Source organism: Montipora capricornis, chromosome 9 (genome assembly GCF_036669925.1).
Source record: "Montipora capricornis isolate CH-2021 chromosome 9, ASM3666992v2, whole genome shotgun sequence".
Lineage (NCBI taxonomy): Eukaryota > Metazoa > Cnidaria > Anthozoa > Scleractinia > Acroporidae > Montipora > Montipora capricornis.
The window spans coordinates 8281596-8294095 of NC_090891.1; the positions used below are offsets into that span (position 1 = coordinate 8281596).

General features: G+C 39.9%; 1 protein-coding gene across 2 annotated transcripts in view; it reads right to left on the reverse strand.

Annotated features, from left to right (window-relative positions):
• The window catches only part of LOC138015419 (G-protein coupled receptor 83-like), a 38301-nt gene that overhangs the window by 14613 nt on the left and 11188 nt on the right, over positions 1-12500 (reverse strand). Inside the window, exon 1 of one of the 2 annotated variants that reach the window (XM_068862446.1) lies at positions 1491-1587. The exons of the other annotated variant lie outside the window; for it this stretch is intronic. The gene's annotated coding sequence lies outside the window, so the exon portion shown is untranslated. Of the gene's footprint in view, positions 1-1490; positions 1588-12500 lie in introns of those variants that run through there. 2 annotated transcript variants of the gene reach the window in all.

Genomic DNA, 12500 nt, shown 5'->3' on the forward strand with positions numbered 1-12500 from the left:
ATCTCAAGAGTTACTCTTGAGATCGCTTATTTAATTTCGTTTCCCTTGACAATGGCGCCAAGATGTCGCGAGATGTCGGACTTTTTTATCGCTAGTTTTTGCCTGTATATGTTTATATAAATAATAATAATGATAATAATAATAATAATAATAATGATAATGATAATAATAATATTATTATACATCCGCTAAATCCGCCTTTTCCTTCTTTTCCGTTTGCAGTATAGGAGTTTTATTGAAGCTTATTTCTGTAAAATCTGCTAAATCCGTGAAATCCGATGTTTAATAACCCCATGAAAGTTAACGATGCGCATTTGGCATCATTCTTTTTGTTTTGGCGGATTTTCCGGAAATTCCGGATATTGACCGGATATTGAGAGCCTTACCCAGTACTTTTCAGTTTGATAGTTATTGATATTCTTGTTACCATTCTCTCTCAAGCTTTAACTGGAGAGGAACCAAGAAACAGGGGAAACGATCTATCTATCTATCTTATGTATCTATCTATCTAATTGTATATATCCGTTTGGTAATTCCCCGCTACTAATGGGGTGTTTTCACTCACGTGATTAGTAACCTTGTTTTTCCACCGAAGCAAAAGAAAACGTTTGATAATTGAGCTCAATTGCTGGAGAACACCAACATGGCCGCCGTTCTATTTTTTAGGAACACCAACACATGAAAACAGTCTATAATTGCAGAGAGGTTAACGAAATATGGACCAATGGTCAGCTCCATGAAGATGACAGCCTACTCGGACTGAAATCACAAGTCAATGTGTAATAAATATTGCTCTCCTTTTGAAAATTTGGTCAAAAACATTCCATGGTCAACACTAAGAAACAATTCCCTCTCCTTTTGCATACAAAAATGGTTCCATCAGAAAAAGACTAGCCCCAAAACGAAGAACTAAGAACTGAATTTATGAATTTTATATCATGCATGCTTTTTTTCAGCACATAAAGCAAATAACCTCAACAAGATTTTCCCATAACTGCCACTAGAAAACATGCCATGGGTAACTTCGAAAATAAAGATGGGAGAGGCTTTTTCATAGAAAAATACTGGTCGCCTCATTGCTTTGTACCGATGTTTTTCTGGCTTTCAATCATGAAAATGCAGCCTAAAGCCTTAGCAGAGTTTTCGCCACCTCGGGATTTGGGTGGTCTAGTATACCGCTTCTTATTACTTTACAACTATAAATTTCATTTATTCTCATATAAAGGAACTGTTCCTTTCAAAAATGATGTCTAGTTTAATCGATCGTTCGGTCGCAATGGTTGACGACCTTGAAAATGCCTATGACACTTCGTGGAAACAACTGAAACGCTGCTCGCATACTTAACTATATAATCGATTGGTTGGTCTATAAAAACTATAAAGGGGTTGCCGATGGAGACTCCTACGATGCACAGAACAGAAACAAGAAAAAGCATAAACAGTTCTATGAAGAAGAACAGTTGAATACATCATTTTATAGATACGCTTACCCAAATCGGATGCCAAACTTTTCAACCTTCTCGACTTCAAAAGGAGTTGTGGGCGTTCGTATTTTTATAGTTTGCTCTTGAAGCAGGTGTTCACATTTTTAATACAAGAAAATGACCCATTTTTGCATTTTTAACTCATTCCGTCCTTTCAACATTGACTCTGTCAAAACAATAGCGCAAGTTAAAAGGGTCCGTATTTTTATAAAAACACGTTCCCATGTTATCAAAAGAAACACATTTTTAGGAACAATAGTTCCCAAATCGCACCTAAAGAAATAAATTGTTCCGCTCGGAATTCGGAACTCGTAACAATTTGTTCCCATGTGATAGAAAGGAACACATTTTTAGGAACAATAGTTCTCAAATCATCTATTAAGGTCCAATTTGTTCCGCTCGAAATTCGGAACTTGGAACAATTGGTTCCCATGTGATATACTTTTTTTTAGGGACAATACACCCTTTGCTATTCATTTTCGCAAAATATACATTCATTTCCGTCAGTTGAAATTATATTGCAAATATACGGCCATTAGCACTTCCACGAAATTCACTAACGCGAACGAACTTTCAACAAACAACGCTGTTTGCATATGTATTAACATTCAATACAATCATCGGGTGAACAATTGCACATTTGGACAATCAACGAGAACAAACGTACTTTGAATCTCGAGCAATGGTTAATCTTGGTATTCGGTTACCCCTATAAAGACCCCTAAGACCCCTTTGCCCTAAGACTGGAAAACGAAGAAAGTAACCCAAAACCCTCAATTTGTCTACCCTTGGCCTAGGTAGGCCTAGGGTTAGCCAAATTGAGGGTTTTGGGTTTCTTTATTTGGTTTCGAATCTTAGTGTCTTAGGGGTCTTCGCTTTCAAAACACCCAGGTAGGTAGGGGTCAGTGGCCTTCCGGAAAAAGTCGAGAAAAAAATCGGGGGAAAAGGCTGGGAAAAAGGTCGGGAAAAAAGTCAAAACGCAGGCAAAACTTCGGAGGAGATTTTAAATTAAAAGAGCAGTTTAATGGCAGTTAATTGGCTGTGTATTACCGTCAGTTTTTCTTCATCTGACAGGTAAATTAAACTGTTCCTTTCAAAACGCAGGTTTACCTTTCATTTAACTTTCAGTATTGATTTTGTATATGCGTATGACACATACGAACAACGGTTCGGATGTAGTTTTCATCCAAATGTCGCGGTCTTCGCATGTTTAGCTGATTTACTCGGCACCCAATCTAATGCACAAAGATCACTCAAAAAACAATATATTCATGGTTGCCGATGGGGCTACAATGATTGAAAAACGAAAAGAAGGCAATTATAGTGATATTTCTTGTTTACAAACATTGACGTCACATTTCTTTTGATATTCAAATTTGCCAACCACGGAACAAAAAAAACTATTGTTTCAACAGCCAATTAGGTTCTGGTTGGTATATTAATAACAGTAGTTGACATCACGAGAAACATCGCTATAGTATTTATCACAGCTAATAAAAGATGCAAGATTCGGTTGCCAATGTTTGAACACCTTTTGCAGTAACCTGGCAAGGTAAGTGCTAAGGTAAAATAAAAGAACATTACTGGCTTTTGCTTAGTTTACTCTTGTTGCAGGTGTTAGCATTTGCATTTTTAAGTTCTGTTGTCCATTGTTGATCCTGTCATTGATGACCCCCATACATACACTGTAATCGATTTTCAACTTTGTATTTTTACTGGGTTGCCAGTATGGCAATCCCAGTCGGAAAGTGGGTGGGATTTGTTTGTTTTCTTGTTTTTTTTTTTTGTTTTTTTTTTTTTCCGTGTCGGTAAAAGTCTTGCCTGTCACTCCCCTGGTAAGTGGTATCTTTGTGCATAGAGCCTTCTGCTCGTATTTTCTTAGGATAGAGAGGGTAGTGGAAATGCGTAGATTTCTCTGGTGGACACAGTAGAATGATAAACTTAACCGGCAATGGCATCGAAAGTCATGTGACGCGAATGGCGTTTTAGTGGATCTTTGAACAAAATATACCCTTAGGAAGCTCAATAATGGCAAGTCATTTAGTTACTGAACAAGACAGGCGGTGGAATCTTAAAAGCGACGAGTAATGGACTTCGACAACAATCTGTCGCCCGTTGAGCCGAAATCAAAGTGAGATGCTTTTCTAAGAATGATTTTACCAAGTGTGATGTTATGTAGAACACTGAAACCAAATGGAAAATTCTCAAGTAACTTATGGGTTCAACAAAGACAGAGAACGAATCGAACACCTTAAGTGGATCTGTGATCAACTCTGCACAGTCTTCAGGTAAAAAAAAAAATTGGAAATGTGACAGCCAAGAATTATTTGAAAGAAAGCTTGTCGTCTATTTTGTGCTTCATTATTCAAGGAAAAGGTTCTTCATGGAAACGGTTTGATCCTAAGATTTTAGTTTGTTGTAATATTGCGCATATTTGACACGATTGAGTTTTTCTCTTCACGCAAGTAATGAAAATAGGAAGGGGTTTTTGCCTCTAATAGCAAATATGTTGTTTGTTTCAAAAAATTGTTCGCTGGAAAAGGTGGCCTTTATGAATTCATCATGTTTTATAATATGCGAGCCTAACTGGATAGTTTTTATGGCAATTTGCGAAATTTGCAAAAAATCGCATTTTACAAATTTTTGCTGCCTTTTTGTGTTTGCATCTTTAACCATCACAGGCGGCTTGCGATTTTTACGAAGTTTGCAGAAAATCGCAACGCTAACGATTTTTCGCTGCTTCTTTGTCTTGCCTTTTTTGCTCCCTCCATACATGTTCAATACACACCATCACAACTTGATCGCGATCAGATTGCGATATCATCATAACTCGTCAGAGCAGTAGTAGATCTGTCTTTAAAAAAGCCACTGAGACCGTGGGTCTCATTTGTATGTGCACAAATCGGATAAATTCCCTTGCCAATACAAAGTGCTCTGATATTTTGATGCTTCGTTGTTAGACCGGCAACAAGCCCCACAAATCCCCGTGTGCTGTAAACATGGTTGAAACGACAACAAATCGATAAACACGTGAAAACGTGTGTGTTAAAGCGTGACTTCCGAAAGACCCTTGTAATTCTTAGCGCTGACATTTACCTCTGGGTTGCAAATAGCGCCAAAGTATACAAACAAAAGCACTTAAATACTATATATGTATGCTTTCAAAGCGTGAGCAAACGCTATGGCAAAAAAACCTTGAAAACGACACCTTAAGAAACACAATGAAAAGCGTTTGATTAATTGTCAACTATTTCCGAGTGAAATGTGAATATGAAATGTGAACGTGAATACTGATGAATCCTAACTGAACAATAAAACGAAAAAATAAAATTGGATAACAGTATTTTCAATGTTCAACATTAAATTTCAAGTCAATAATTGGCAGCTAATCAGTGCGTTTATTCTCCTGTACTGTTATTTTCGAATGACCGGCATCTGTCCTTCATTTATGGTGTAAATTAGTAAAAAAAATTAAGAAACCTACGGAAGGTACGAAAGGTCTTCAGGAACATCTTTTTTTTTTTTTTTTTCTAAATCGAGCATCTAGCTTTTTCTTTCCGAAAATCGGAGTTTGTTTGTTCGAAATTAAGTGAATTTCCGAAATTGCTGAAATTGGAGTTTATGGCATGATATACGCCAACTGCCAGAGACTCCACGATGATCATCACGCAGTGAAGCAACGTTCTCATTTGCTTGTTTGTTCGTGTTTGTCATTGTTGCTGTTTGACTTTAGTACAAACGGTTCGTAGTAAATAAAGTCAAAGTCGCGCAGGAAATTGTCAGCCAATTCTATTCGGACGTCAAGGGATCGCATTCACTTTTCGGTTAAAAAAACACTACAACATTGCCACAAGTTTGCGAAAACAAGCAAATGAGAACATTGCGTGACGACCATCGTGGAACTGTGGCTACGTTTTGTTTCGTTTTAATTGTATTGCGGAGAAGGTTTTTACGAAATAAACATTAAAATGTGGAGGTTAGCGAGTCTTCAGTGTCTCTAGGAGTTAGCCAAAACTCCAATTTTAGTTGGAAATCCTCTTTAATTTCTTAATGTCCCTTTCGTTGCTTCCGTATATTCTTATATATATATTTATTTATTTTTGACTTATTTCCACCATAAATGAAGGCAGGATGCCGAACATTCGAAAATAACAGTACAGGAGAATAACGACAAAAAACTGTTTAAACAAAAGAAAGAAAGGACACCCCGGCCCCCGTTTTGGCTACTACCATTCAAACTTTTATTTCGTTCTGAATCTTCTGTTGACTATGTAATCGTCTTACACGCAAGCTTTTACACTAAGCTTTTAAAACAGTAGAGTACGTGTGATGTATGAGGTTTGTGAACTGTCTATCGGACGTTTGCGAATCGACCCAATACGTTTGCGACATGACCGTTTGCGAAACGACTCGATGGCGAAACGACTGAGCATCTTTCCTAATGCTCCTATTGTCGTCGACAGGATGGACAAATCACTCAAGGACCTTTTTAGTCAGAGCTTCAATTCCTCCTCAAACTTAAAACAACCAAACTTAGCAAATCCTAGGAACGCACTGGTTTCCTAAAACATTCCGCGACAAAGCATTACTAAACCCTGACGCAACTTATCTCTTAAAATCGCAAAAAAGAAAGACCACGAGCTCTTACACCACCTCAAGTCGGAGCCCTATTTCTTTCGCCTTTTAAAACTAAACGGAGTTACATACGCGAAGGACGGTGACAATAACACCTCAACTGTAACAGACTGAACTCCTTATATGTCTAGGATTAAACATTGTTGCACTGTGATAAACGTTCATAATAATTATTATAACCATAAGAATATTAATTATTGCTGTTATATTCTCATTTTCAGAAACAAATCACAAAAAATGTTCCGTCATTGAAAGGAAGAATTTCGAAAGGAATATTCATTGAAAGTTCAGTGAATAGTCTTAAAATTCAGAAATGATTTCCCTAATGTTTGCATGCATGCCATTTCTACCACTTATTTTAAATCCTTTACAAGAGGACTTAGCAAAAAATGCCAATTATTATTACTTATTAGTTCCAACCACATCTACCATATTTTAAGCATCCAACATTGTTAAGATGCTCAGACTGTACTCTGAAATGTCGAGAATCCGCCGACAGTTGCAAGTAGTGCTATATGGGCATTCACGTACCTTTTGACGGTTGGAATTGGAGTGTTCTGATTGGTGGATTCAAATTTTGGTCGAAAATTCAAATTTGGGCGGAAAATTCAAACGTACGTTAGGTGTGAAATACAAATTACAAACGATGACGTCACAGGCACGTGACACTTTCCTTGCTTCGAATCCTCGGGAAACAAGTTTGGGGGGTAACCATGCTGGGAAAAAAAGCGGTCAGGACATTCAAATTCAAACAATGACATCACATGGGTCGAGAGAGAGGGATTACGTCGCAGAGTCCCAGGCCCCTCACGGTCAGAAAAAACGCCGGAGGGAAAAATGAAATCCAACAGTTTTTGATGTACAAGAAAAAACAACAACAGTACTATTTGTACAAGAAGAAGAAAAAAGCAAAAAATGTCACACTACGTACAAGAAGAAGACAGTGCCCCGCACAAGCACCCTAGTTTATTATGATAAAGGCTGATTTGGATGTAGCCGGCCAATGAGAGAATCCAAAACACTATCACCCCACTGGTCATCCGAGTAGAGTCTCCTTAAAGTCACCTCAGTTCCGTAGTGTCCCTACTCAATCCAAACACAAAAGTTGGCACCCCGTACGCGCACCCTGCAACTTTGTCTTCCGGATGAAGCCAAAGTCTCAATCCTCCTCATCAAGATCCAGTAAAAGTTGAGCAAGTTTGTCATCGTGTAACACCGAAGCGAAACCACGACGGTCGTCCGTGAACGAGTCCTCCTCGGTGAGTCTGTATCCATAAGGGTATACGATGGCGGTACCAGGTCGAAGGACGCGTTTGTTGTAGACCAACTGATAGTTCTTTTGAGCAGGTTGAGTGTGAAGAGAATGTTCTTTGGAGCGTCGTGCGATTTTCTGGGCTTGATGGATGACGGTCTTTCCAGGTGTGTCCAAGGGACGACACAGTTCGTCGACCATGTTTTGTCGCAACACTTGGTAATTGAGTTGGGTTTTACCCTCGACATTGAGTGAATTACCTTTGACTTTGCATTCGGTCTTGTCATCATTGCACAGATACCCGTAATTTTTAGGGCCGCCCGAACAGAATTCCCGAATGAACAGCTGGTCATCGAGTTAGTTCGTGAACTCACCCTGATGAGTTTCCGTCATTTCGTCAGCTTCACCAGGACGTCTCACACTGATGGAATTCTGATCGAGGTAAAGGACCCGTTTGCCGAGGCTTTCGAGAACCGCCTACAGATGGAGTCGTGCCCAGCACGTAGTAAACACAGCCACGAACGTGTTGGTGTTGACGTTCAAGTTTTCACACTTGGCCTGCGCTTTGTAGTGGACTTCCACCCAGTGTTCGTCTAGACAGATGACGTAGCGCATATCGTGTTGGTCCGAATCCATGAACATCTGAAAAGGTTGCGGGTCGTAGAACACTTTGTGCTGCATGAGATTAGATTTGACACTCGGAATGGTTAGGGTCGCGAGTGGGACCCGAAAGCCAACCGCTGGCTTCCCCCTTGAGTTTTAGCCAACGAACGACATACAATTCGAAGAGGCCTTGTTTCTTAGATGGAAAATGCGCTACTTCGTGGGTCTTCAAGATGATGTAGCCGACCTCCACTGCCTTGTCCAACGCGGGGTTACACCAGGTGCAGGTCAGAGCACACTCTGCATCCGCGTGAGTACACTCGAGAGATTCTTGTCGATATCCTGTTCCCTGCACCTACGGAAAAAGGGGAAGGTGAGCTTACCGCCGCATCGGTCAGGTAACACTGGAAGGGTCTCGTGGGTAGTAGCACGGTGCAGGTAGCCAAACCAAAATATTCAGAGAGGTCCGTCGTGTCCGGATTGTAGATGAATTCGGGATGACTGACAAGATACACGGCATACTTGTTGGTCCACGGATACAGACTCATGTAGTCGATATAGAAGATTCGTTCATTAATCTGGATCTTGTAATAGAGGTGTATAGCGTTGGTACGTCTGCCGAATAGCGCGTCGCAAGGATTCATAAGTGGTACAAGGGCCAGTCCGTCCACAAACGCTTTCATCTGTGATCCCCCTTTTTGAGATGAGACCAATCACAGCCCCAGATACGGATGACGTGAATGTTACGATCACGAATAGTCTGGAGACGAGCCATGGTGTCGCGATACACAGCGTCCATCCAACGATCGTCGTGACGATGGTACGGTTCTTGTCGATTGAGGAAACAAGAAGGACACCCATACCAAAAGCAGCCAAAGTACTCGTAATCCGGGAGCTCCGCTTAAAGGCTTGGCTAAATCTATATATTAGGTTAATATTAAAGTCAACTAGTAAGAATATATTATTGTTTTCTCTTGCTAAGTTATTCAGTACAGTCTCAACATGCTCAGTGAATCTTTCAGAAGAGGACGAAGGGTTCCTATAGGCACAACATACTTTTTGATTTAATATTTTTAATCTCAACCCAAACAGTTTCAAATTCCTCATCAGTTACACAAAGGTCAGTTCTTTTGACGGCATTTAATGATTTGCTGGTATAAAGGCTGTGAATGCAGATTATAGCCATGCAAGGCATTATTCATTTTGAATCCTCTTATTTAAAACATTTTCTTTTGTTTCACTGACTCCTATAACTTGGAAGGGGACACCTAATAAATCAAGAGTAGCTTGCAAATAATCCAGATGAGCATCTAAACTTTTGAGGTTGCCATGAGTTGGGGGAGGTTGAACCAAAGCAAAAATGGCAAATTTTATAAGCAAACTTCAGGGAGCGAGACAACAAGGATGTCACGTTGGGTTCACGGCCCGGTGGCTATGCATAGAAGTTTGAAGGATTTTAGAAGGATTTTAGGAGAAAAGTAGTACGAAAAACGGCATGGAATCCAAGACATAGCGAGCCTTTCAAACGATTATGTGAACAATGTTATTTGCTCTTGTATGAAACACTGAAAAACGTACGGTAGCGTCAACATTTAAAGATCGAAGCATTTAACACGCCTTTCTTAGCAAATAGGTGACAGGGTATTCTGCAGTTTAGCTAAACTTGGTATAGCACATAACGTTTTCTTGCTGAAATCGCAAAACAATTAGCAGTTTTTACAAAAATACCATCTTTTGCGCCGGGATAGTGTGCAGAAGTATTTCTGCACTTTTGCTCTTAAAGCCACTTTGGGAAAACACACGATTGTTTGGAAGGCAAACAAAAATTCCGTATCGAGCTAGATGTTGCTTCGATCTTTCAATTATTAATAACATGACTGGGTCGGGCATGGAGCGAGAGTAAACGCGCTTTTGTGTGCTCCGACTTAATGTGAATTTATGGGAGTTATTTTGAAGTTTTTAAGGACGCGAACATCTTCTCACATTAAAATTTGTTTCATTTTTCGCCTAAATTTAGATCATCAATTATTTATTCCAAAAATGAAAAAAAATTGGGGGATCACCGACTTTTTTTCGGAGAAAAAGGGAAGGAGAAAATTCCCTAATTTCGATAGATGGGTCATCGTAACAAGGTGTAGCCTCATCTACTCATACATAGAGTGAAGGCTTCTGACTATAGAAATATAGGACTGGGTTTTTTTTAGTCGTAAACAGTACAGTTCATCCTTAACGAGCGTTTTTGCAAGCGCTACCCGCTTTAACCACTTTCGGAACTCAGGACACAAAGAAAGAAAAATTTAAAAAATGATAACTTCTTACATTGTGATTTTTTTTTTCATTTCATCATATTTTGTTGATTGTAAGAAGAGCAAGTGATTCATGTCTTAAAAAATAAGGGTCACCAATGATCTAAACGAGTAAAATCGATATGATGTTGCGAAGCCCTTGGAAAATTTAATTTGTCACGATTTTGCGTGACGTGTCGATGAAAGGTTTTTGTAAAAAAATATATTCTCGAGCACAGCAACGAAGTTTCAAGCAGGCTTTATTTTTATTTCGTTAGTGTTTTGTGTCATATCTCTGCATTGCCGGCTTTCTCATCTTTTGGAGTGTGGTTTTTCTTTAAATATAATCTGTGGCTGTTTCCTCATAGGTCCGCACTAAGAGAAGATAATTCTGCTCTATTTTTATGAAAGTAAAGGAAAAGAACTTCAAAAACATGCATTCATTTTGAACTAAGAAGTTCGTAACGTAATGAAACATTTTAAAAAACCAACCCCATTACGCAACGTCGCTGACTAAAACTAACCTTCCTCGAGTTTTTAAAACTCTCAACCACAACTCGATTAGCGACCTTTTCCAGCTTCCCGGTCCTTTCTTTTTAACGTTTCATGATGAATTGGAAATAAATGTGCTATTCTTTAACCGACCTGGAAATTTTTCCCCTGCGTTTTTGTCGCCGTAACCTAGGACGCTTTCTTTTTCTACAGGCCGGCCAGACCCGTCAGTTTGCAAAGAAAATGAAGCAATTTGAAGGAAAACTTGTATGATAATCCCTCGCATTCTTGTGAAGGAGTGTATGTCATCGTCGAAGTGTGTTAATTTGAAGACGTTCTAGAGTTATTCCTTCCAAAAGCCTGGTCTGGCCGGACGGTTCTGTCAAATGGAAAGCGCCCCTAGATCTTAACTAATCCTTGAAGTAATTACAATAAAAGCAAGGTGACACACGCTTACACCAACCCGGTGTGGCAAACACATCACGCATGCTCACAACCATTTCACCGGTCAATTAGCAGCCATGGACAGCTGTTTCGGCCTTTGGGCGTCATGCCCATGCGTGATGTGTTGTCCACACCGGGTTGGTGTTAGCGTGAGTCACCTTGCTTTTATTCTTGAAGTAATTCGTGACATAATAGAGTCGCGTTACCTGCGCAGTAAAAGGTGCGCACAAACAATTAGCGCGAACGTCCTGAATGGAAGATTTATTTCAAAAACTTAAAAGAAAAAGCAGAAAGGGTAGCTCTACTTTTAGCGAAGAGGATAACCGACCATCTGAAGATAAAGATCGAAATTTGACCTGTCAGAAGAGGATTGTGGAATCGACGAAGTGCATTCAGTACTAGAAATGGCGGAAGACGTGTTGCCTAAACTTGGCATTGTCCTTAAAAAATTGGAGGCGATGGAAACAAAACTCGACAACCTTGGAAGCTATGTCCAAAACGTGGACGCTAAAGTAAATGCGTTAACTACGAAGGTGGAAACTCTGGAGGCAACAGCAAAAAATCCAATGAAGTCTATCGAAGAGCTCGACATGGGGTTGGCATTCCTGAACAGCGAGGTCGAAGGGCTAAAGAAACTGGAGAAAGACTGCGCCGCTCTCAGACAAGAGGTTCTCTATATGGGAGTTTACCAAAGGAGGGAAAACCTTTGTTTTTACGGTATTGAAGAAGACCCTGAGGGTGCAGAAGACACGCGGCAGGTGTTGATAGATTTTTTGCAGACTGAGCTTGGCATCGACGACGCCAGCGATATAGAATTTCAGAGAGTTCATAGCATTGGCCCCTTTAACCAGCAAGCACCCAAACATCATCAAATCATCGCCGTTTTCTTCGCTATCCGGATCGTGAAAGGGTCATGAGCAACGCTAGGAAAGTGAAACGTAAAAAAATTGGAATATCTGCGGACTTGCCTAAAGAAATTGCTGATCGAAGAAAGAAAATGCCGCCTAAGTTTTTTGCTGCAAAAAAGGCGGGCAAGTCAGCCTACTTTAGTAGGACGGAGCCCGATAAACTGTTTATTGATGGCAGATTATTTTCTGCATAGGCTTGCCACTCAGACTATGTTTTTCTTGTCTCTCTTCCCTTTTTGAATTGTGATGGAGCCACCAAGTTAATTTATGCTGTCTGTATTTACCATTCTAGTTGGAAGACCTTTCCTGTGGGTAGCTTTAGAACGTCTTCAAATTAACACACTTCGACGATGACATACACTCCTTCACAAGAATGCGAGGGAATATCATACAAGTT